This window comes from Chiloscyllium punctatum, chromosome 6, assembly GCF_047496795.1.
Source record: "Chiloscyllium punctatum isolate Juve2018m chromosome 6, sChiPun1.3, whole genome shotgun sequence".
In the NCBI taxonomy this organism is placed as follows: Eukaryota; Metazoa; Chordata; class Chondrichthyes; order Orectolobiformes; family Hemiscylliidae; genus Chiloscyllium; species Chiloscyllium punctatum.
Genome location: NC_092744.1, coordinates 77,161,591 through 77,185,323, shown reverse-complemented (window position 1 = coordinate 77,185,323; position 23,733 = coordinate 77,161,591). Strand labels below are relative to the sequence as shown.

Below are 23,733 nucleotides of genomic sequence, written 5' to 3'. Positions count from 1 at the left end.
ACCGACCTGCTCCAGATGTGTGTAATAACATCTCTGAACAGCTTGAATAGAACATATCCAGAGGTGAGATGCTGTAATCCGTGGAGATGATAGCAAATGATAGCCACTGTCCCAAAGTGGCTAACTAACGAGATGCCATGCTATGCCAGCCAAGAAGATATCAGCATCACTTCTGTCTAAATGTCAGCATTAATGGGAATAGTGTTATGGGGGTGGGCGAGGGTTGCTGCAGTAAATCTCTGTGGAACAAAGAAGTCTCCACTGATTCCTGATGGGCGGTGCTGGATAGTGAATGCTAGCTGTAGAAATGAAATGCCGGTAATTGAGTAACCTCTGCTTTGAGAGTGGTGTGTGGGTAGAGGCAACTTGTACTGATGTTCCCAGTAATAGTTAATAGCTCCAGCAGAGGAGAAGAAGAAAATTGGAAGGAATGGATAAGATGGAGCTAATTAGTTTGTGTTGAACAGAGGACACTCTCCCCTGATTTTACTGTGGTGAGGTTTCATTAAGGTGAAAAATAGAGATGGCGGTTTGAGAAGTTACAATCTGGGCCTACAGAGCAATTAGTATAGTTGACCATTTTATATTTGTTTTCAGCATGAAAAGTTTCAGTCAAACAAGTTCTCTGTTTATTAATTGGAAAGTTTGAGTTTCATTGGGTGGAAGATGTCAGCCAAACACACAATCACACTGAGTGTGGCATGGAACAAATTGGAATTATAGTCAAAGGAGCAATGTCCTAGTAAAATGATTTTTTTGCTGGTAGCCTGTACTTTAAGACTTCTTCAGGTTAAGGTGACCTTATGCCTTTCCATCATTCTGTGGTTACAACTGAGCTCCAAGTGCATTTTCGATTCTGATTCAGCCTGTTCACAGTTAATGCTGGGATTAGCCCCAAAGGATCCTTCTACATCTGACAGAGATTTACCTGTACTTCCACACACGTCATCTACTGTATCTGTTGCACCAGATATGGTCTCCTCTACAATGGGGAGACAGGACGTCAACTTGCGGATCGTTTCAGAGAACATGTCTGGGACACCCACACCAAACAACCCACCACCCCGTGGCTGAACACTTCAACTTCCCCTCCCATTCCACCAAGGAGATGCAGGTCCTGGGCCTCCTCCATCGCCAAACCCTTACCACCCAATGTCTGGAGGAAGAAAGCCTCATCTTCCGCCTTCGTACCCTGCAGCCATATGGGAGCAATGTGGATTTCACCAGTTCCTTCATTTCCCCTCCCCCCACCTTATCTCAGTCCCAAGCCTCCAACTTGGCACCACCCTCTTGACCTGTCCATCTTCCTTCGCATCCATCCATTTCCACCCTCCTCTCCGACCTATCACTTTCACCCCCACCTTCAATTACCTACCACATTCCCAGCTACCATTCCCCCCCCCCCACCCCACCAGCCCTATGCCCCTCCCATTTAACTCTCAGCACCCTTGGCCCACAAGCCTCATTCCTGATGAAGGGTTTATGCCCGAAATGTCGAAACTCCTGCTCCTCGGATGCTGTGCTTTTCCAGCACCACACTCTTGACTTAGCAAACTATTCAGAATACATTGCAGTGATGTGACCTGACCCTGCATGGCCGAACTGACCTGATTGAACTGTTGCCACCCTCTGATCCTACAACTCAATCTCAGTTTAAAACTGCTCTGTCTTCAATACCTCTGTCTGACTGGTGTGATTTACATGACTAGGTCTGCTTGAGATGTCTGCTGTAAAGAAATTCATTGAGAATCTCTTGAAGATTTCATTCCCTTTACTGCTATAAAATTACAGATCAACATTGCTGCCAGATGTATCCATGAGGAACTTATTTTACTCGATGATCTGCATTTCCAATGAGACTCTCGATTTGGCAAATCCGGGGTGCCATATTTTGGACTTAAAACAGAAAGTGCTGGAGAAACTCAGCGGGTCTGGCAGGTTCTTTGAAAACAGGAAAGGAGTTGACATTTCAAGTCCAGTTTCACTCATCTTTAGACTGACCATATTGAGGCTCTGTCTGTTTCATGTGTACTCACATTAAACATAAATTGATAATTGGAATGAAGGAAGTGGGGAATTAGCACTGATGTGAGAACCTGACTAAAGTTAGGGATATGTGGATGGAAGCCAATGGTGGACTCTGGAAGTGTCATCACAGCCTGTGTTAGTTGTCTTGAGTGGACCTTAGCTCAGAAATTTTGACTGCGACAGGTCAATCAGACTGAGTTGGTTAATAATCAGTTTTTAATGACTTGCTGAAGTCCACATATTTTCTAACTGTTTCCTGCAAAGTTTGTGTCTTTGGTAAATAAAGACAATGCGTGCTGACCATCCTTAAATGGAAATCAGGGAACAAGCTCCCAATTGCTTGGAGCCATGCGTGGTACAAAGGTGGCAGTTGTTGGAAGTCAGTCATCTCACCTGTAGGAAATTATTGCACGAGGTTCTCAGGGAAATGTTCCAGGCGTAACCAACTTCAGCTAATTTATCAATGACCATCATAAGGTCAGAAGTGCAGATGTTCCTTGATGATTACACAATATTCTGTACCATCCATGACTCCTCACATACTAAGGCAGTCTACGTCCAAGTATAGGAGAACCTGGACAACTTCCGGGTTTGGGGCTGACAAGTATGTACAATCTGCACTAGACATGGTGACAAGTGGTGATCATCTCCAGTAGAAGAGAATCTAACCTTGCATTCAATGGCATTCCCATCGCTGAATCTCCCACTAACAACATCATCGGCTTACCACTGACTAGAAATTGAATTGGACTAGCTATATCAATACTGCGGCTATAAGGATAAGTCTTGACCTTCTATTGTCAGCTCGAAACTCCTGCTTATCCAATGTCTGTTCTCCATGTACAAGGCGTAACTCAGGATCACTATTGAAATCTAAAATAAAACCAGAGAGCTCCAGATGCTGGAGGTCAGAAGCAAAAACAGAAATTGGTAGAAAAACTCGGAAAGTCCGGCAGCATCTGTGGAGAGAAAGCAGAGTCAACATTTCAGGTCCAGTGACTCTTCATTAGAGCTGATAGTAGCTGGGAAAAGATAGCATGTATGCTGAAGTCAGAGGTTGGGTGGATTAGGGAGTGATCGGTAGAGATAGGTGGGAGATAGGTAGAAATGGAGCCCAGAGTAAGAGAAGGAAAATTAGGCAAATGAAGGGATGGATAATGGTAAGCCAAGGGAGGAGAAAAGCTGATAATGGGGACCATTAATGAAGTGTTGTGCTGACTGTAGCCCATGTGATGACAAGGCCTGGGATGTGGCACGAGAGTGAGTAAGGGAATTATGGAATACCCTCCACTTGCCTATATGATTGCAGCTGCAATAAAACTCAAAAAACAAGATACCAGTGAAGGCAAAGTGGCCTGCTTGATCAACACTTTATCCAGCACTTTAAACATTCACTCCTTTCATTACCAATGCTCAGTGGTAGTCATGTGTACCATCTACAAGGTGCACAGTAGTATCACACTCAGACATCTTCAACTGCACCTTCCAAATCTGCAACCCCTAGCATCTAGAAGGACCAGGGCATTGAACGTATTAACATGCGAACATATGAATAATGAACAAGGGTAACTAACATGGAATGCTGGAGAAACGCAACAAATCTGGAAGCATCCCTGGAGAGAGGAAACAGGCAAAAGCTTGAGATTGGATACAACTTTTCCTCAGACGTTACAAGAGTAAAAGGTACAAATGTAGACCACTCAGCCCTTCAATCCTGCTCCACCATTCAATAAAATCACAACTGACCTGATGTCATCCTCAACTATAGATTCTTGCATATTCCCAATTAATCTTTCATTCCCTTGGTAATCGAAAACTTTCCTCCTCTGCCTTAAAAGCACAAAGATTCTACATCCAACGCCTTTTGAGAAAGGGAATTCTTACCCTCTGAGAGAATTTTGTTTTTCCTCATTTCCATCTTAAATGGGCAGCCCCTTATATTTAAACAATAACCCCCTAGTTCTAGATTCTCCTACAAGAGAAAACATCTTTTCCACATCAACCTGGTTATGACCCCCTCAGGATCTTATATGTTTCAATTATGGAACCTCTGAGTCTTCTAAACTACAGAAGATTCAGGCCTAGCCTGTCTAATCCTTCCATGTAAAGTGAGCTCCAGGCAAGTCCCTGAACTGCTTCCAATGCATCCACATCTTTCTCTAAGTACAGTGACACTGTAAAAAGTATTCAAGATCCAGTTCCACCAAAGACCTATATAACCAAAGCATAGCCTTCCCACTCCTGTGTTAAATTCCCCTTGCAATAAAACAAACATGCCATTTACATGATATGCTTCTTTCCATTTTTTTCTATCAAAATACACAAAATCACACTTTCCTACATTGAACTCCAATTGCAAGATCTTTGTACACTCACTTAACCCTGTCTCTATCTCTTTGTAGGCTCCTTATGTCCTCTTCACAGCTCACTTTCCGACGTACCTTTGTGTCATTAGCACATTTAGCTGCTGGACCTTTGATGCCTTCATCCAAATCTTTTCCATAAATTGTAAAGAGTTGAAGCTCCAGCACTGACCGATGTGGCACACCACTCATGTCATCCTGGCAGCTTGAAAAAGACCCATTCATTCCTGCTCTCTGCGTCCTGTTAGCCAGCCAATCTTCCACCCATGCCAAGATGTTAACACCAGGAACTTTTATTTTCCTCAGTTGCCTTTGATGTGAAACTCTATCAAATCTTCTTTTGAAATCCAAGTACAATCAATTCACTGCTTCCCCTTTATCCACAGCAAAGGTTACTTCTTCAAAGGACTGAACATGATTTAAAGTTGATTTCCCTTTGAAATAATCATGGTAGCTCTGCCTGATTATCTTGAACTTATGCAAGTGCCTTGTTATAACGTATTTAATGAGGTAAAAACAATGACTGCAGATGCTGGAAACCAGGTTCTGGATTAGTGGTGCTGGAAGAGCACAGCAGTTCAGGCAGCATCCAAGAACTGCTGTGCTCTTCCAGCACCACTAATCCAGAATAACGTATTTAATGTTAGCTACTAACATTGTCCTCCTAAATAAAAACTGAAAGTACTGCAGATGCTATAAATCAAACAAAAACAGAAATTGTTGCAAAAGTTCAGCAGATCTGACACCATCGACGGAGAGAAATCAGAGTTTAATATTTCAGGTCGAGTGACCGTTCCTCAGTTCTGATTTCTCTCCATAGATGCTCCCAGACCTTCTGAGCTTTGAGAGCAATTTCTTTTTTTCTGTTTAACATTTTCCTCCTGACCGATGTTAAGCTAACTGGCTGGACTTTCCACTTTCTGCCTCCCTCCTTTGTTGCATAACGGAATTACTTTCACTGTTTTCCAATCTCTCGGAACCTTTCCTGAATTGAAATGCATTTTGGAAAGTTAAAACCAATGCTATCTCACTAGCCACTTATTTTAATACCCGAAGATGAAGTCCATCAAGACCCAAAGACTTGTCAATTCATAGCTCCAACAATTTACTCAGCACTGCTTCCATGGAAATTGTAATTTTCTTGAGATTGCCTGTCCCTTTCAGTTCCTGATTTACAGCTATTTCCAGGAAGTTGCTTATATCTTCTCCTGTGAGTAGTGTGCAAAATATCTGTTCAATTTGTCTGCTGTCTCCTCAATTCCCATTCTCCAGACTCATTTTCTATTGGACCAACACTTACAATGTTAACTCATTTTTTTAAATACCTGAAGACACTTGTCCTTTTTCTTTAACATTCTTGGTTAACTTTCTTTGTATTCTAATTTTTCCCTCCTTATTAATCTTTTAATAATTTTTTTGGAGTTTTTCTTTTATTCTTAGTAGCATCAACACACAGAGGAATCTAGACATGCAGGTGCCTAGTTCCCTGATAATGGCAACACAAGGTGGTCAAGAAGGCATTTAGCACACTTGCCATCAATGGTCGGCGCATAAAGTATAAAAATTGCAGCTGAGCAGAATCTTGGCGAGGCCACATTTGAAATATTGTGTCCAATTCTGGTCACCACAGTGCAAGAAGTACGTGGAGGCTTTGGAGAGGTTACAGAAACCAGTGTGTTGCCTGGTTTGGATGGTATCAACATTGAGGAGAGATTGGACAAATTTGGTTTGATTTCACTTGAGCTTTGAAGAATGAGGGGCAACCTGATAGAAGTTTACAAAATTCTGAGAGGCATGGCTTAAATGGATAATTGGAGTCTTTTTGTTCAAGGGTAGAAATGTCAATTACTCGGGGACATGAGTTTAAGTTAAAAAGGGGTAGGTTTATAGGAGATGTGAGAGGCAAATGTTTTATATGGAGGATGGTCAGTCCCTGGAATGTGACTCGAGAGGAGCTAGTGGAGACAGTTACAAATGCAATATTAAAGAGGCATCTTGACAAATATATGGATGGGCAGTGAATAGAGGGATACAGACCACATAGAGGTAAAAGGCTTTAAGTTTAGGAAAGCATGATGTGTTGGTGCAGTCCTGGAAGGCAGAAAGGCTTATTCCTATGCTATACTGTTCTTTGGTTTTTTTATGTTCTGTTCAATCTTCTAACCTGCCACCCATCTTTACAATTATATTTTGTTTCTTTGAGTTTGATGCAGTGTTGACTTCATTAATTAACCACTGATGGTGTGTCTATCCCTGACAATTTTTCTTAAATGTTGGAATGCATCTATCCTGTGTTCCTGGAATGTTTGCTACTGCATCTCTATTGACACATCCCTTAACTTAACTACCATTTCACTTCAGCAAATTCTGTTTTTATGGTCTCATAATTGCTCTTGTTTAAATTCAAAGTAGTAGTCCTGGACCCACACTTCTCTCCCGTAAATAGTACAAAGACTTCGTTCACATTATGCTTGCTGCTACTCCAGGCACTTTCATTATTAAGTCAGTAATTAATCCCCTCTTGTTGGTCAGAGCCTGATCTAGTGTAGCCTGCTCTATAATTGCTGTCATAACATGCAGGTCTAATAAATTGTTCTAAAATCATGCAATGAATTCCTCCTTTAGCCAACTTTTTCCCATCTAATTTCTTTTGACAAACTCTCATTATTTCTTCCTTGATGCCCTGTCCTATTGAGTGGTTACTGTTACACCACCTGTACACAACTGCCACAAGCTTTTATCATTGCTTAACTCTACACAGACTGTTTCTATATCTGAGTTTAGGTCAGCCCTTTCTGTTGTGCTAATGGTTTGTTTTAGATCATAGTGGTATCCATGAGCTCCCAACTTTGGCATTCTTTGAGTTTTTAATGATTAATTTAGCTTTATTATTCATTTGTTTATTTTGCTTTTTATGTATTAAGTTAATTTTAACACCAATGTGTGTACTGTGTTAAAAAAACTTGAGAATAGAATACAATACATGGGAACAGTATGAATACCTCTTCACCTAAATACATGAGAACATTATGGACACCCCTATACCTGAATATATGGGAACAGTATGGATACCCTTATACCTGAATACATGGGAACAGTATGAATACCTCTTCACCTAAATACATGGGAACATTATGGACACCCCTATACCTGAATACATGGGAACATCATGGACACCTCTATACCTGAATACATGGTAACAGTATGGATACCCTTATACCTGAAAGACTGCAGAGGTTCAAGGATGATGCTTGCCATCACCTCCTTCAGGGTAATTAGGGAGAGGTAGACCTAGCCAGGGACATCCACTTTCCATGAACTGATTTATAAAAAAGACAAACCTATCACTCCCTGCACACAGACACAGGCTGCTTCAATACCTGAGGAATTATAAATGGTACTGAATGTGGTGCAATTATAACACAGGTCTCTACTTCTGACCTTATGATGGAGCAAAGGTGATTGATCAAATAGCTGAAAGTGTCTGAGCCTCCAACACTACTTAAAGGAGCTCCTGCAGTGATGTTCTGGGACTGAGATGATTGGCCTCTGACAACCACTATCATCATACTCTGTGCTAAGTCTGACTCTGATTGTAGACAAGCTTCCCCCCTCCAATCCCTGCACTCTGATCCCCATTAACATCAATTTTGCCACCATACTCAATCAAGTGCTACCTCCCCAACTATGCTCAGCTCTTTTGTCCCTGTTTGGGCTAAAGATTATTGAGATCAAAAACTGAGTGGCCCTTAAACTGAGAATCAGTGAGCAGCTTCTTGCTGTATAAGTGCTGCTTGATTGTCAAGTTTCCTCATTCACTTTGCTCATCTTTAAGAGTAGGTTGATTGGGAACTAGCTGGTCAATTTGATTTGACCTGGACAGTGTGTCATGTGGCAGGGAGGTGTGGTAGCTGTAGCTATACTGGAATAGTACCGTCCATGTACAGAAGGGGTAGGAACTGTGGTACAATTCTACTGTCTGTAGATTTCATTTCTGGGCACCAAACCAAGTAAGCTTTGTTAGTCTTGTAATGATTCTTAGAGTTTTTAAGCCTAGACCCTGATAGCTATGGTTCTACAGGACAACACTGTCACTGATAAGCAGCGTCACAGGGAGATCACAACTTGGCTATTCTAGCAAAATGTAGAAATGTCATCTCTGTGGAGCAAGTTGGTACTCTTCTGGAGTTAAGAATTCAGCAAGGTTTTTTTTTTACCCACTCTGTTATGTACACCTTTTGACGTGAGCAAAGTCTCTTCTCTAGAATTGTATTGAATTGCTGGAGATCTGAAATAAAAACAAAATGTGCTGGAGAAACTCAGCAGGTCTGCCAGGATCTGTGGAGAGAGAAACAGAGTCCAGCATGACTGTTCTTTGAAAGCGAAGAGAGATGAAAGGTGGTGTGTTTGATGCTGTTTAAAGAAGGGGCATGCGGAACAAAAGGGAAGTTTCAAAAAAGTTAAGAGGGTGAGAGAGATTAGAGATCAAGGGTGGCATATAATGAAAGGTGGAAGGGGACTGGTAACAGTTGCAGTAAAGAATCAAAAACAGTCAAATCTTTATTAGTAGCAATTTAAGGGGCAGCTTTGTCCAGTAGCAAAAGCACGCAAACAATGTATTGGGAGTGTAGAGGGGTAAAGTTTCAAAATGGATATGGGAAGTTGTTGAAGCTATAGAGGGAAGATCTCAAGAAGGATGAGGTCAGAGCTAGGCCTTTTCACTGCTGGGATTGTGGACCAGTGATGATAAGATGTGTGCCTGATATTGTAGATCAGTATGCCAGGTGACAACAGCACCACTCTTGTCAGCAGGTTTGATCACAAAGTCAGGGTTAAATTTCTGAAAGCATGGAGTGCAGAAGGAGTCAGAAGAGTAGATAAATCGAGAGAGCCCATTTCACATCAATAGTTCTTATTGAGATCAAGAATGGGTATGAGGCTACAGGGACGGGTCGAGGTGAAGGGTAAGTATTGGTGATGGGTGGAAGGTCCAGTCAGTGAGAGGCAGACTCCTGCCCAAGGAAATGGGCGTGGAAGTGAATGTGATAGAAGCTGTGCAACTCTAATCTCGTGATTGTTTGTAACGGGTGGCACAGTAGTTAGCACTGCTGCCTCACACCGCCAGAGACCTAGGTTCAATTCCCACCTCAGGTGACTGACTGTGTGGAGTTTGCACATTCTCCCCATGTCTGTGTGGGTTTCCTCCGGGTGCTCCGGTTTCCTTCCACAGTCCAAAAATGTGTAGGTTAGGTGAAGTGGCCATGCTAAATTGCCCGTAGTGTTAGGTGAAGGGGTAAATGTAGGAGAATGGGTCTGGGTGGGTTGCGCTTCGGTGGGTCGGTGTGGACTTGTTGGGCTGACGGGCCTGTTTCCACACTGTAAGTAATCTAATCTAAACTCCTCTGTAGTCTATCGGAACTCTGGTGTAAGTACTACCTATCTTTATTGTGTCAATTTTAAACGTTTTTAACCTGTTGACGACATTGAGCTCTTTTACCTCAAAGCCGTTGATTTTACATTGTTTATTTGTCTTCCTTTACAAATACTTGGAGGAAGTAGCCTTCCAAAACATGAGCTCTTTCGTGTTCATTCCACATTCCAGTTCCGTTTCCATCTTTTATAATTTTTCAATCACTGATCTCTTAGCTCCTGTTATTTTCTCCACAAATATGTTCTGTTTATTGAATTTGTTATTATGTAATGATTCAACTTTAAAATTAGATTAGATTACCTACAACACGGAAACAGGCCCTGCAGCCCAAACCCCTCTAACTATTGCAACTAATACTATGGGTAATTTAGCATGGCCAATTCACCTGACCTGCATGTCGTTGGAATGTGGGAGGAAACCCACACAGATACAGGGAGGATGTGCAGACTCCACAGAGGCATTCAACTGAGGCTGGAATCGAACCTGGGACCCTAGTATTGTGAGACAGTAGTGCTAACCACTAAGCCACCGTGCCACCCTACATAATGTGCAAAGCAAATCAGTTTCTTTCAGTCCCGTAAGTGGCAATCTGAGAATCCTCGTTACACTGCCAATTACTGGTGATATTTATAACATGCATTTCATGTAAAACTTCTCAAGTTGTATATTTTCCATGGTTTCTAGCTCCTCAGTGTACTGCTGCAGGAGGGCCTTAGATTACAGACTTTCCCCATTCAGCCGCTGCAACCATTGGCCCAGTGTGTTTTTTATCATGTTGCCCTGGACTTTAGACTCTGCCAGTGTTATGACCAGACACTGATGGTTATGGTTCAAATGGGATATCCCAAATCATTACAGCCTCTTGGTGAGTTGGATGAGCTGACTTTATTTACCTGCCTCTCAATAGGTTGCAGGAATGTCAATGTAAAATGGATTCCTTCAATTAGAGACTCATTTCTCCCAGACCCAACTTAACTTACATTTTAAAAGGAGCCAAATTAATTAGCCTGCCTTGAATTATCAGAATAAATTTGTTAATTACTATATGTGAAAAGAAATCGCAACAGAACATACATTACTCAGAGTACAAATAAGAGAGTCCAAACTAATTAAGGAAACAGATGTACCTATCAGTCTCTGAATTGTTCATGAGGGAGCAGGTAAGACAATGCTGTGGCCATTATTGGATGACATCTGTAACGCTGATTTTGGAAGGTAACCAATCTACTTTCAGATTCTTAGTTTTGCTTATTGATGGACATTCTGATTCCTTTTGACAATTACTGAATTCCAGCATTCACAATAAGAGAGAGTCTTACATCTTGTTTTACCTGCAGTGCAGGGATGATGAAAATGACTATTCTCAAATTTGTCACCCTTATAGTACTCAAGTCCATAAACCAGGATGTCCAGTTAATAACACTCTCAAATTAATGTTGGAGATAGTTCTCAACTCCTTTGTATATTCTGGAAGGGTTAAACAGATGGCTGTGTAAGAGGTAGCTTTGTGCTGGAAGGGTTGGCTAGGGGTAGTCAGCCCCCTCATTATCTTTTCCTGTGAAGACTCTCCCTGTTTGAAGTTTCCTTGACACTTTGCAGGTTTAACATTCCACGAGCTTCATGAGGACTTTGCCAGACTGTTCACTGCTTTCTTTTTGTTTAATTACAATCCTCTTTTCCAAATTTAAAACAAAAAGCACATTTTGGAATTAAAGGTTTAATGTGTCTAAGATACTTTGGGGTTATGATCAGTCCTGGTAACACTGGTCTAGAACACATGCTAGTTGACACTTTTATGTTTTGTAGAAATGTACAAAAACATGTTTAATTCTCAGTCTATGCCTCTCGAAACACATGCACGAAGTTCCTGGTTATTGAGCTGCTCAGAGTGAACCTTGACCAGAAATGCTGCATCTGTTTCCAAACATAATTTGCAAAGGGCAACCTTGCCTGAGTTTGGATTTAATTGAACAACATCTCGATTCACATGTTAACTGAAACTGTGCTGAGCAGAACATGGCAGAATTTAATGGTCAGGGAAAGAATTTTGCCAGAAAAGCTGATTGTTGAGCAATGCAAATGTTTAAGAAAATAGTTTGACTTGTAACTAACGTATATCCCAGTGGGAATGAGTTCTAGGAAGGGATTAAACTGATCATGGCTAACCAGGAATAGCTTCAAAATTGACAGAAAAGAAAACATACAATGCGGCAAAGCTTAATGGTAAACCCGAGGACTGGGAAAGTTTTAAAAACAGCAAAAGATAGCAAAGAAATAGTGAAGAGGGAAAAGATAAACTCTGGAGGTAAATGAGGAAGTAGTATCAATACAGAATGCAAGAGTTTTTTCAAGTGTATACAAAGGAAGAGAGAGGTCAAAGTGAACACTTAGAGAATGAAGCTGGGGGAATGATAAAGGGGAAGCAGGAAATTGAACACCTACTCTGTGTCAGTCTTCACAGTAGGAAACACTGTTAACATTCCAAAACACTAAATAATCAGGCTGCAAAAGGGAAGGAACAAATGATTATAATAACTGTCACTAGCGTAAAATTATTAGAGAAAGTAACAGGGTTAAAGATTGGTATATCTCCTGGGTTCAATGGATTGCACTCTAGGATATTAAAGGAAGTAACTACAGAGATAATGAATGCTTTGGCAGTAATCTTCCAAACATTAGATTCTGGAAATGTCCCAGAGGATTGGAAAACTGCCAATGTAATGCATTCCTTCAAAAAGGGAAGGAGACACAAAAACAGCTAATTGGGGTGGGGGGGTGGGGGGGCAGTTAGCTTAGCATATGTCATTCAGAAAGTGTTAGAGACTATTATAAAGAATGTAATAAATACATAATAAATAAGAGTATAAATACATGATGTAACATGGCAGAGTCAAAATGGCTTCATGAAGGGAAAACCATGTCTGACAAATTTATTAGGATTCCTTTAAGATGTAATAAGCAGGATAGGTAGATGGGAATCACAAGACGTTATATTTCCAAAGTATTACCTCTTGAGATTTTCCAAAATGTGTTTTATAAGGTACAACATGTAAGTAACCCATAAAGTTGGGGTAGTATAAGTATATGTGGAGAGGATTAGTGAGCTAAAAGAAGATAGAATTCATATAAGGGGAGCACTTTGAGAATGGCAGTCTGTAACTAGTGGAGTGTCACATGGGCCACAATTATTTACAATTTACAATGTCTCAAATATAGATTAGATCCCCTACAGTGTGGAAACAGGCCCTTCGGCCTAGCAAATCCACACCAATCCTCCGAAGAGTAACCCACCCAGACCCATTCCCCTCTGACTAATGCATCTAACACTATGGGCAATTTAGCATGGCCAATTCACCTGACCTGCACGTCTTTGGATTGTGTGAGGAAATCCACGCAGACACAAGGAGAATGTATAAATGCCAGATGGCCTGCCCGAGGTTGGAATTGAACCTGGGACCCTAGTGCTGTAAGGCAGTAGTGCTAACCACTGAGCCACCATGCCACCCCCATGATAGGAAGGCAAGTGGTAAGGATGACACAAAGAGTCTACTGAGGGATCTAGACTGGTTAGGTGAGTGGGAAAACCTTGGCAGGTGGAATATAATGTGTGAAAATATGAGATTATACACTTTGGAAAATGTAGAGGAGTGGAATATTATTTAAATGGAGGAAGACTGCAGAAAGCCATGGGACAGAGTGATTAAGGAGTCTGCATGCATAAATCACAAAACACAAGCATAAATGTTCAACAGGTAATAGGGAAGTCAGTTGGAATACTGGCCTCTACTTCAAAGGGAATGGAGTATAAAAACAGGAAAGTTTTGCTAAAACTATACAAGGCACCAGTTAGACCATACCTGGAATAACTGTGAATGGTTTTAGTTCTCTTATGGAAGGAGGCATTCCAAGGAAGGTTCACAGGTTGATCCTGGGGATGAAGAGACTGTCGTATGAGCAGAGGTTGAGCCTTTAGTGTTAGAACTTTCACTGATTTTTATTATTTTTTTCAGTTTGGTTTGGAACTGTGAACTGGGAATTGTTAGCTGAGAATTATTTATGGACTTTGAAACAGATTGTGATAAAAGCAGAAGAACAGACAAACAAACATATTTATTTGTGAGACCAGGCCTGGAAGTTAACTGCAGGCTGCGTCTTGTTTAAGAGGGTTCCAACAGACACAACGACTCAGGAAGAGCATTGTGTTTAATATAATCCTCATTGCAGATAACAGAATTGGCTATTAATGAGGTCAATACCTGGGAATTGGTTCTGGCAAGTTTGGTGAGAGACCCGATGTTCAAGCAGATCTTGAATGGTAACTGAGGCCTTGGGAAGGCATTCGGTCTATCAGGGTGCAACCAGAATTGAAGTTGGTTTTGTTAAGCTGCGTTTTTAGAGGAGATGAGCTTGTCTATTGACAAAGATAATGTGAAGATTTGAAAACTCTGTGCCTAATCTGCTACACCACTTTTGGAAGCCCAAAGAATAGAAAGCTGAGTCAGAGATACTGCTGCCTTTACCTGGGTGAACTGAGGGGGTAATCCTGATTGAATCATAAAAGCAACCAAAGAGTCCACATTTGTGCCTGTGAAACAACACATTGCGACTAGGAGAAAGTGAGGACTGCAGAGTCAGAGTCGAAAAGGGTGGCACTGGAAAAGCACAACACATCAGGCAGCATCCGAGGAGCAGGAGAGTGACGTTTCAGGCATAAGGAATGTGGGGGGTGGGGGGCAGGGGGATGACATTGAGACAGCCATTTAAGTAATCTAGCCAGTTTTTAATTTTCTTTTATTTATCTCTTAATTGTGTGTTTGCTGGTCTGTCTTTTACGTGAACGAACACTGAAAACAAATGCTTACGGTTTAAAGTATACACATTAATCAGCTTACTGTGTTTAATTTTCTGTCTGCTCAAGTTATTATGCATTTAATAAATAGTTAAGTCTTTTATTTGAGATACAAAATCGATGTCTGGAAGTTAATTACAGTATTTGGAAACTCTGGGATTGGTTTCAAAAGGTTAGGAATCATTGGAGTCACTATTGGGATTGTCAACAGTTTAAATTTACTGTGTTGCAAGTAAAGAGGTAGGAAAGCTGATTTACTTTGACTGTCTATCTCTGTGTTGAAACAATTGGTCGTATACTCATTGGAGTTCAGAAGGATGAAAGGTGACCTCGTTGAAACATGCAAGATTCTTAGAGGATGTGAAAGGATAATTTCTGAGTGTTTGTTTCATCCTGTGGGAAAGGGTAGGACATCATCTCAGAGTAAGGGGTCACTCATTTCCGAGAGAGCTGAGGAATTCCTTCTTTCACAAAGTGGTGAATCTGTGGAATTCTTTACCTCAGAGGGCTGTTGAGGTTGGGCTGTTCGATAAACTAAAGCCTGAGATGGACAAATGTTTAATCAAGGGAAAAAGTAGGAAAGTGGATTTGAGGATTATCAGATCAGCTATGATCGCAGTGAACGGCAGAGCAGACTCAATGGGCCGAATGGTCTACTTTTTGTTTCCGTGCCTTATGGTCTTCTGGTCTTAGGCTGGTCGTGAAGGACAATTGGAGCCTATTGCGAATTTCTTCCTTAAACCCCAATTTGGCGGCAGATCCACCAAGTAGGTGTGTAATATTCTGTAAAAGGCTTTCTCCTGGTCCTGGCCACATGAGGCACTTATTCAACCTGCTGCATCCTCACGTAAATGAGAAACACAAGGTTATCAGAAAGCTTCATGCTAGTTAGAGTACTGAGGGAAAAGAAATACCTGGTGTTCACTCTCGATCACAATGCTTTTTGTCTATTCCCTAACACTGTCTCTTCTCTCCCTTTTCTAATTGTTTCTGCTTTTCACATTCGCTTCAGGATTGCTGAGGTAATTTATCATTTTCGTTTACTCTGAACTTCAATCAATGTTTCATTTATTTATTTGAGTTTTTTAAAAAGTGCCCATTTATTTTCTAATACATAATTAAAGTGAATTTATTCGTCCTCCATAGGCAGTGATTGATTTGTTTAATCTTTTCCTTGTGTCATTTAATTTACTCCCTTTTAATTTAAATATTTGAATCCACATGTTTGTCTATTTGCTTCTCAGTCCATGTTCAACATCCTGTGATAAAGGCACCATGGAAATGCTATTTCTTTAATTTCCTGCACATTATCTGAATCCTGGGCAAACAATAAGCCAAAAGCCTCATCTTGTGTCCTTGAGTCAGTGTATTCAGGAGTTAATTACATTGACTCTGAACAACTTGGGTTTCCCAGTTTATGGCTGATTTGTTTGAAGTCTCCTATCAAACAAACTGTTTCCACATACCTAGAAATACATAGAGGTCTTGGAATCAGGTCATTCAGTCTAATCAATTTGTGTTACTGTTTGACCTCTACACAACAAATATTTCCAGCCATGCTCAGCTTCTTCACCCACTGATTCAAAGCAATCTTCATCTCAATAAAAGAATGAATAGGAAGGGCTTAGAGAGATATGGACCAAATGCTGGCAAATGAGACAAGATTAATGTCTGGTCGGCACGGATGAATTGGATCGAAGGGCCTGTTTCCATGCTGTACAACTCTATGCTCTATGACTCTAGTCACAAACGTTGAAAGTGAATTCCACAGCCTCCGTTCTTTGGGTGAAGATGTGTCTCCTGCTTTCTGGTCCCACTCTCTTACATTTAATCTTCTGCTGAAGTGCCCTCATTCCTGAAATCTCAGCTATTGCAAACCACCTGATTCTATGTACCCTGTGCCATCCTTCTGGAAGTTCATAGTATCCACAAATTGTTCAAAATCGAAGAACAAGGGACTATTTCTGCCAACTACCTTAGGCTATAACAAGATGGTCAAAATGGGGTCTTAATCTGATTAGTCACGTTTAGCATGAGATGTCATCTTTGGTAAAAGAGTCAAAAAGAGTGAGGGATGGCCATCTGGAAGCTTGTTAAACAGGAGATAGCGACTTAAAATGTCTGCTTATGGTCAATAAAGAGGTTACACAGCACTTTGTCAGCTAGCACTTCAATGAATACTTTCTCCTCACAGTGCCTTGGCAGCAAACATGCCACTTATGTCTGTTTCAAGTGATACTTAAAGGGCTAAGAGGGTAAGAGATAGGAATAGGCCTCACTCGAGCCGGCTCTTCTCTTCAATAAAATCATGGCTGATCTTCAACCTCTACTCTAATTTCCCATCTGATCCCCATATCCAATAATTCTCTTGGAATCCAAGAATATATTAATCTCAACCTTGAATAACTTTTATGCAGTAGAGAATTCCAAAGATTAAACCCCCTGAGTGAAAAATAATTCCTAATTCTGGGACTATGGGGCCTCAGCTCTAAACTCTTGCACTAGGAGGAAGACCTTCCTTCATCAATCCCATTAAACCCTCCCAAAGTCTTTGGTGTTCAAATGAGATGACCTCTCATTCTTCCCTAGTCTGAAGAGTGCAGGTCCATTCTACTTAATCTGTCCTCTCAACCTCCTCATTCCAGGAATCAATCCAGAAAACCATCATTGTGCAGCCTTTGAGTTAAGAATACCCTTCCTGAGGTTTGGATACCAGATATGGTCTTATCAAAAGCCCTTTCCCATTACAGCAAGACTTCCTAGCCCTTGTATTTATGGACCAATCCAGAGTGAGAGGTGGTAGTTTTAGGTTAAGGGATTGCAGAATTAAAACAGTGATAAGGAAGAATTATATCTGTCAAAGGGTTGTGAAGCTGTGGAATTTGCTGCCCCAGGGTGAGTTGGATACCTGGACATGGAATAAGTTTTGAGGAGAGTGAGAGATAGATGTTTAATTAGTAACAGGTTAAAGGGTTTTGTGGCACAGGCAGGAGAGTGGAGTTGAGATCAGGCATGATTGTATTAGATCACGGAGCAAGTTCGAGGGGCTGAATTGCCTAGCCCTGCCCAGTTCTTTTGTTCTTATACTGCAATATTCTTCCATAAAGGCCAATATGAACATTCACCTTCCTGCTTCTTTTCTGTGTATTAACTCCCTACGTTTCAGGTACATAGACATCCAAATCTTCTGAACACCAGTGTTCATAATTTCCAACCATTTGAGAAATTTATTTTTATTCTTCTTCACAAAGTGAATTCCTTTCCTCACGCTATATTGTATTGCATCTGCCACCTGCTCGCCCACTCATGTAACCAATCGATTCTTTTTGCAAAACTTTTTCACTTAATTAGCAATTTGGATACCTTACTTTCAGTCCATTCATCAAAATGAATGCTCTAGCTTGTAAACAATTAAGGACTTAGCACTGACCCTTGTGACAACTGGTAACACTTTTCCAAACTTGAAAATGGACCTGTTTATTTAAACTCTCTTTACTGGCCTTTTTAAGAAATCCTCTCTTTTTGCTTCTATGCAAATGTATCACTCCCATCCATGGTCCCTAATTTTGTGTGCCTCCTCATTCGAAATGCAGATAAGTGACATCCACAGATTTCTTTTTTAACTATTCTGCTTGTTATTTCCTCACTCAGAAACTCACCACTTATTGGGACACTATCAACATCCTGCAGTTATCATTGACTAGAAACATTTAAATACTGAGGCTACAGTAACTGGTCAGAGGATAGGAATAACGTGGCGAGTTACTCTCAAGCCTATCCACCACCAACAAGATTGAGTAGGTGACATGGTGGCTCAGTGGTTAGCACGGCTGCATCACAGTGCCAGGGACCCGGGTTTGATTCTAACCTCGGGCGACTGTCTGTGTGGAGTTTGCACATTCTCCCCGTGTCTGTGTGGGTTTCCTCCGGGTGCTATGGTTTCCTCCCACAGTCCAGAGATGTGCAGGTTAGGTGAATTGACCAAGCCAAATTGCCCAGTGTCCAGAGATGCGTAGTTTAAGTGCATAAGCCTTGGGAAATACAGGGTGGTAAGATGGGAATGGGTCTGGGTTAGATATTCTTTGGAGGGTCAGTGTGGACTTGTTGTGCCAAATGGCCTGTTTCCACACTGTAGGGATTCTGTGGTATTCTATGGTAATACTCCTCACTTGCCTGGATGAGTGCAGCCCAACCACACTCAGGAAACTTGACACCATTCAGGCAAAGCAGCCCACTGCCTGGCACCATATCAAAAACACTCCCTCGCTCCACCACTGATGCTCAGTAGCAACAGTGCGAACCATTTACAAAATGTACTGCAGAAATTCACCAAAGATCCTCAGACAGTACTTTCCAAATCCACTTCCATCTGGAAGGACAATAACAACAGATACAGGAGAACACCACCAACTGCATGTTCCCTTTCAAGCCTCTCACCATCTGACTTGGACATATATCACTGTTCCTTTGGTGTCACTGGATTAAACTCATGGAACTCCCTCTCTAACAGCATTGTGGGCCAAACTACATAAAATGGATGTAGCAGTTTAAGAAGGCAGCTCACCACCAGTTACCCCAGGGCAATTAAGGATGAACAAGAAACGTTGCTCAGGCCAGTGAAGGCCATATCCCCTTAATGAACCAAACTCAAACCTCTCACATTCTTGGTTATTGTTGCAATGCCTGTGAAGAGGAGTTGTGAACTACATCGGCTAACATGCCGGGACACTTTGACAAGACATTGAGTTCCAAAATGGGAGCAAGATTTATTCTGGACATTCTCTGGAAAACTTACGGAGAAATATTAAATGTTGTGCTGGATAAGGAACGGGATGAGGACAGGAGGGAGGGCAGCACAAGTATTTGAAGGAGCGCGAAAGAGGGCTCTTAAGGTGGATAAGAAGGTCTGGGTTCAAGCCCCATCTGCCCCAATCTGAACAGATTGATTACAAGTATCTACAGCATCCCAGGCTTTATGAATAGGCACATAGAGTACAAAAATAAGGAGGTTATGTAAACTTGTGTAAAGCAGTGGTTTCATCTCAACTGGAGTATTCTGTTCTTGATACCACACTTAAGGTGGATGTGAAGACATTAGAGACAGAATGGAATAGATTCACAAGAATGATTCCAGGGATGAGGAACATAATTTACTTGGAGAAATTGGGACTATTTTCTTCAAAGAAGATAATGCTGGAAGACTTTATATGGGAATCCTAAATCATGAGGGATCTAGATGGAGTAGATGGGTTCCCATTGGGGGAAGGGTGGAATACAAGAGGCCACAGATTTGAGACAATTGTCCTACATCCCATTGGCCATACTTGAGAAATCATTATCAGACAATGAATGTTTGGGATCTGGATTGCACTGCTAGTGAGGATAAGGAAGGCAGGTTCAATCGAGGTTTTCAGGATGGATTTGGATTATTATCAGAAAAGGAGGAATGTGCAGGATGACAGGGATAAGGCTGAGGAGTGGCTCCTTCAGAGAACTGGCACAGAGTGGATGCAACAAATGGAGTCCTAAGTGTGAACCATTCTGCGATTCTTTCAAGTCTGAGAGATATTCTTGTTGGGTGTGGAAAGTGGGAATAAGGAGCAAAGGCAGATCAGTGTAACTGGGATAGCCATAACTTAATTTAGTCTAGAGATTGAAGACTAGAGTCCATTTCTGTTTCTATCATTGTGGTAGACCCTGAAAATTCCCAAACAAGGATGGCAGAGTGGGAAATAAGGTAGAATTCAACACCTCTCACCTCACCATTGCTGACACTTGCAAGCTTTCTCTTGATGAGGGTCACTGTAATCCTCAGCAGTCGCTGTGCCTAGCTGCCAAATTTCAGGCTGGCTTCAACCTGACACCAGCGCACTTGAATAATTTACATCCTCAGTGGGTGCGAGGGATCACTCAACACGACAGGGAACAACTCACACCAGCTGCTGTCCTGTGGTTTTCCAGTGAATCCATTTCCCTTCCCCCACAGCAGATAGTCAACAATATCGCACTGAGATGATTTTTTTTCTGGGATTGAATGTTTGCCCAGCAGAACGTGTGCATTAGGACAGCTAAGCTGATGTATGTTTGGTGTGATGCAAGATAGCCAGTAACACTCAAGGCCGTACTGTTTATGTTTTAATGAAGGCTTCTTTAACAGCCAGACTCATTAGCCCTCTTGAATTCTATCCTGCAGTCTCATTTTATGCAATATGCAAGAGAAGGGAGTTGATATGTGTAGGAGAGGGGGAATGAACAAATCGGTGACTATTTTCACCCTCTTTTTTTTAATGCTAGTATATAAATACACTGTTAACATAGTGACATCTCTTTCATCTGTACACGATTGACTCAGGTGCTTTTGTGAGTTTGTGTGTGTGTGTGTGAGGGAGAGAGAGAGAGAGAGAGATGGAGAATATGGTATGTTTATGATTTCCTAGTGCATCCGCCTGAACAATGCTGACACAAGAGGAGGCTCACTGGCATGCTCTATGAGCACCATTGGAACAATAGGGTCATTGTAGTTCAACACCAGCTGAACTGTGGGGAATATTCTAAAATGCGAACTGGATATCACAGTCGGATTCTTTGAAGTGGCAGTGTGTCTTTCTAGATCTGTATGGTATTGTGATGTGCTGACATTTTCAATGCATTCCCATCAGCAGAAAACACAAGCTAAATTGTGTATGAATACATCTTTGCTGTTGCTGTTGGGGTCAGTTTGTTAGATAAATTCAAGAGGGAGCTGGATATGGCCAAGGGGTATGGAGAATAGCAGGAGTGGGATACTGAAATTGCATGATCATATTGAATGATGGTGCAGGCTCGAAGGGCCGAATGGCCTACTCGTGCACCTATTTTCTACGTTTCTATATTTCAAACCCAGCCTTGGTTGGAAATGCCGACTATATCTTGGTAGTATTGTTCCATTGCTGATTGTATTCGTTAGTTCCACTTATTCCAGTCTGTTTTGTGTATTTTTTAAATTGGATCTTTTCAGAATTGCGAGGGGAGAATGTGGTCAAAGGATGCCCAATTGACGTAGACTTTTGTTAACGTTCTACATAAGAGATTGGAATGTAAAATTAAAGCAGATGGAACTGGGGGTAGTGTACTGCTCTAAACAGAATTGAGTAGCCAACATGGCTTTGTGCATGGGAAATCATGTTTCACAAACGTGATTGAGTTTTTCTAAAGAAGTAACAAGAGGATTGATGAGGGCAGAGCAGTAGACGTGATCTATATGGACTTCAGTAAGGCGTTCGGCAAGGTTCCCCATGGCAGACTGGTGAGCAATGTTAGATCTCATGGAATACAGGGAGAACTCGCCATTTGGATACAGAACTGGCTCAAAGGTAGAAGACAGAGGGTGGTGGTGGAGGGTTGTTTTTCAGACTGGAGGCCTGTGACTAGTGGAGTGCCACAAGGATTAGTGCTGGGTCCACTACTTTTTGTCATTTCTATAAATGATTTGGATGGGAGCATAAGAGGTACAGTTAGTAAGTTTGCAGATGATACCAAAATTGGAGGTGTAGTGGACAGCGAAGAAGGTTACCTCCGATTACAACAGGATCTTGACCAGATGTGTCAATGGGCTGAGAAAATGGCAGATGGAGTTTAATTCCGATAAATGTGAGGTGCTGCATTTTGGGAAAGCAAATCTTAGCAGGATTTAATGGTAAGGTCCTCGGGAATGTTGCTGAACAAAGACCTGGGAGAGCAGGTTCATAGCTCCTTGAAAGTGAATTCACAGGTAGGTAGGATAGTGAAGAAGGTGTTTGGTATGCTTTCCTTTATTTAGTGAGTACAGGAGTTGGAGGTCATGTTGTGGCTGTACAGGACATTGGTTAGGCACTTTTTTGGAATATTGCGTGCAGTTCTGGTCTCCTTCCTATTGGAAGGATTTTCTGAAACTTGAAAGAGTTCAGAAAATATTTTACAAGGATGTTGCCAGGGTTGGAGGATTTGGGCTATAGGGAGAGGTTGAATAGGCTAAGGCTGTTTTCCCTGGAGCGTTGGAGGTTGTGGGGTGACCTTATAGAGATTTACAAAATCATGAGGAGCATGGATAGGGTAAATAGACAAAGTCTTTTCCCTGGGGTGGGGGAGTCCAGAACTAGAGGGCATAGGTTTAGGGTGAGAGGGGAAAGATATAAAAGAGACCTAAGGGGAAACATTTTCATGCAGAGAGTGGTACGTGTATGGAATGAGCTGCCAGAGGAAGTGGTGGAGGCTGGTACAATTACACTTGCAACATTTTAAAAGGCATCTGGATGGGTATATGAATAGGAAGGACTTGGAGTGATATGGGCCAGGTGCTGGCAGGTGGGCTCACATTGGGTTGGGATATCTGGTCAGCATGGACAGGTTGGACTGAAGGGTCTCTTTCTATGCTGTACATCTCTCTGACTCTATGGTTGCCAGGCAGGTAACAGAGAACAAGAATAAAGGGTCTTTTTCTGAGTGGCAGGCAGTGACTAGTGAGGCATTGCAGGGATCAATACTTGGGCCCCAGTTATTGATGATGTACATTAATGACTTAGGTGAGGGAACTAAGTGTAATATCTCCAAGTGAGGAAGATGGAGACAAGTTTCAGTGTCACCTGGACAGATTGAGTGAATAGACAAATGCAGATGAAGTATAATGTGGATAAATTTGAAGTTATTCACTTTGGTACAAACAAGATGGAAAATTATCCTTGTACACCAGTCGCTGAACGAAAGCATGCAAGTACAGCAAACAGTGAAGAAAATACAGATGAGACCACACCTGGAGTATTGTGTGCAGTTTTGGTCTCCTTATCTGAGAAAGAGTGATCTGGCGATGGAGGGAGTGCAACAAAGGTTAACCAGATTGATTCCTGGGATGGTGGGACCGACATAAGAAGAGAGAGTGGATTGGTTAGCACCACATTCACTGGAGTCTAGAAAAATGAGCAGCGATCTCGTACAAGCCTACAAAATTCTAACAGGACCAGACAGGGTAAATGCTAGAAGGGTTTCCCTGATGATCAGCGAGTGCAGAACTAGGGGTCGTGGTTTAAGGATAGCCATTTAAGACTGAG

The 23,733-nt window shown here is 41.7% G+C and overlaps 1 protein-coding gene across 30 annotated transcripts in view; it reads left to right on the top strand.

The window, feature by feature from the left end:
- kif1aa (kinesin family member 1Aa) overlaps positions 1 to 23,733 on the top strand; it is a 326,170-nt gene that overhangs the window by 22,694 nt on the left and 279,743 nt on the right. The window lies entirely within an intron of this gene.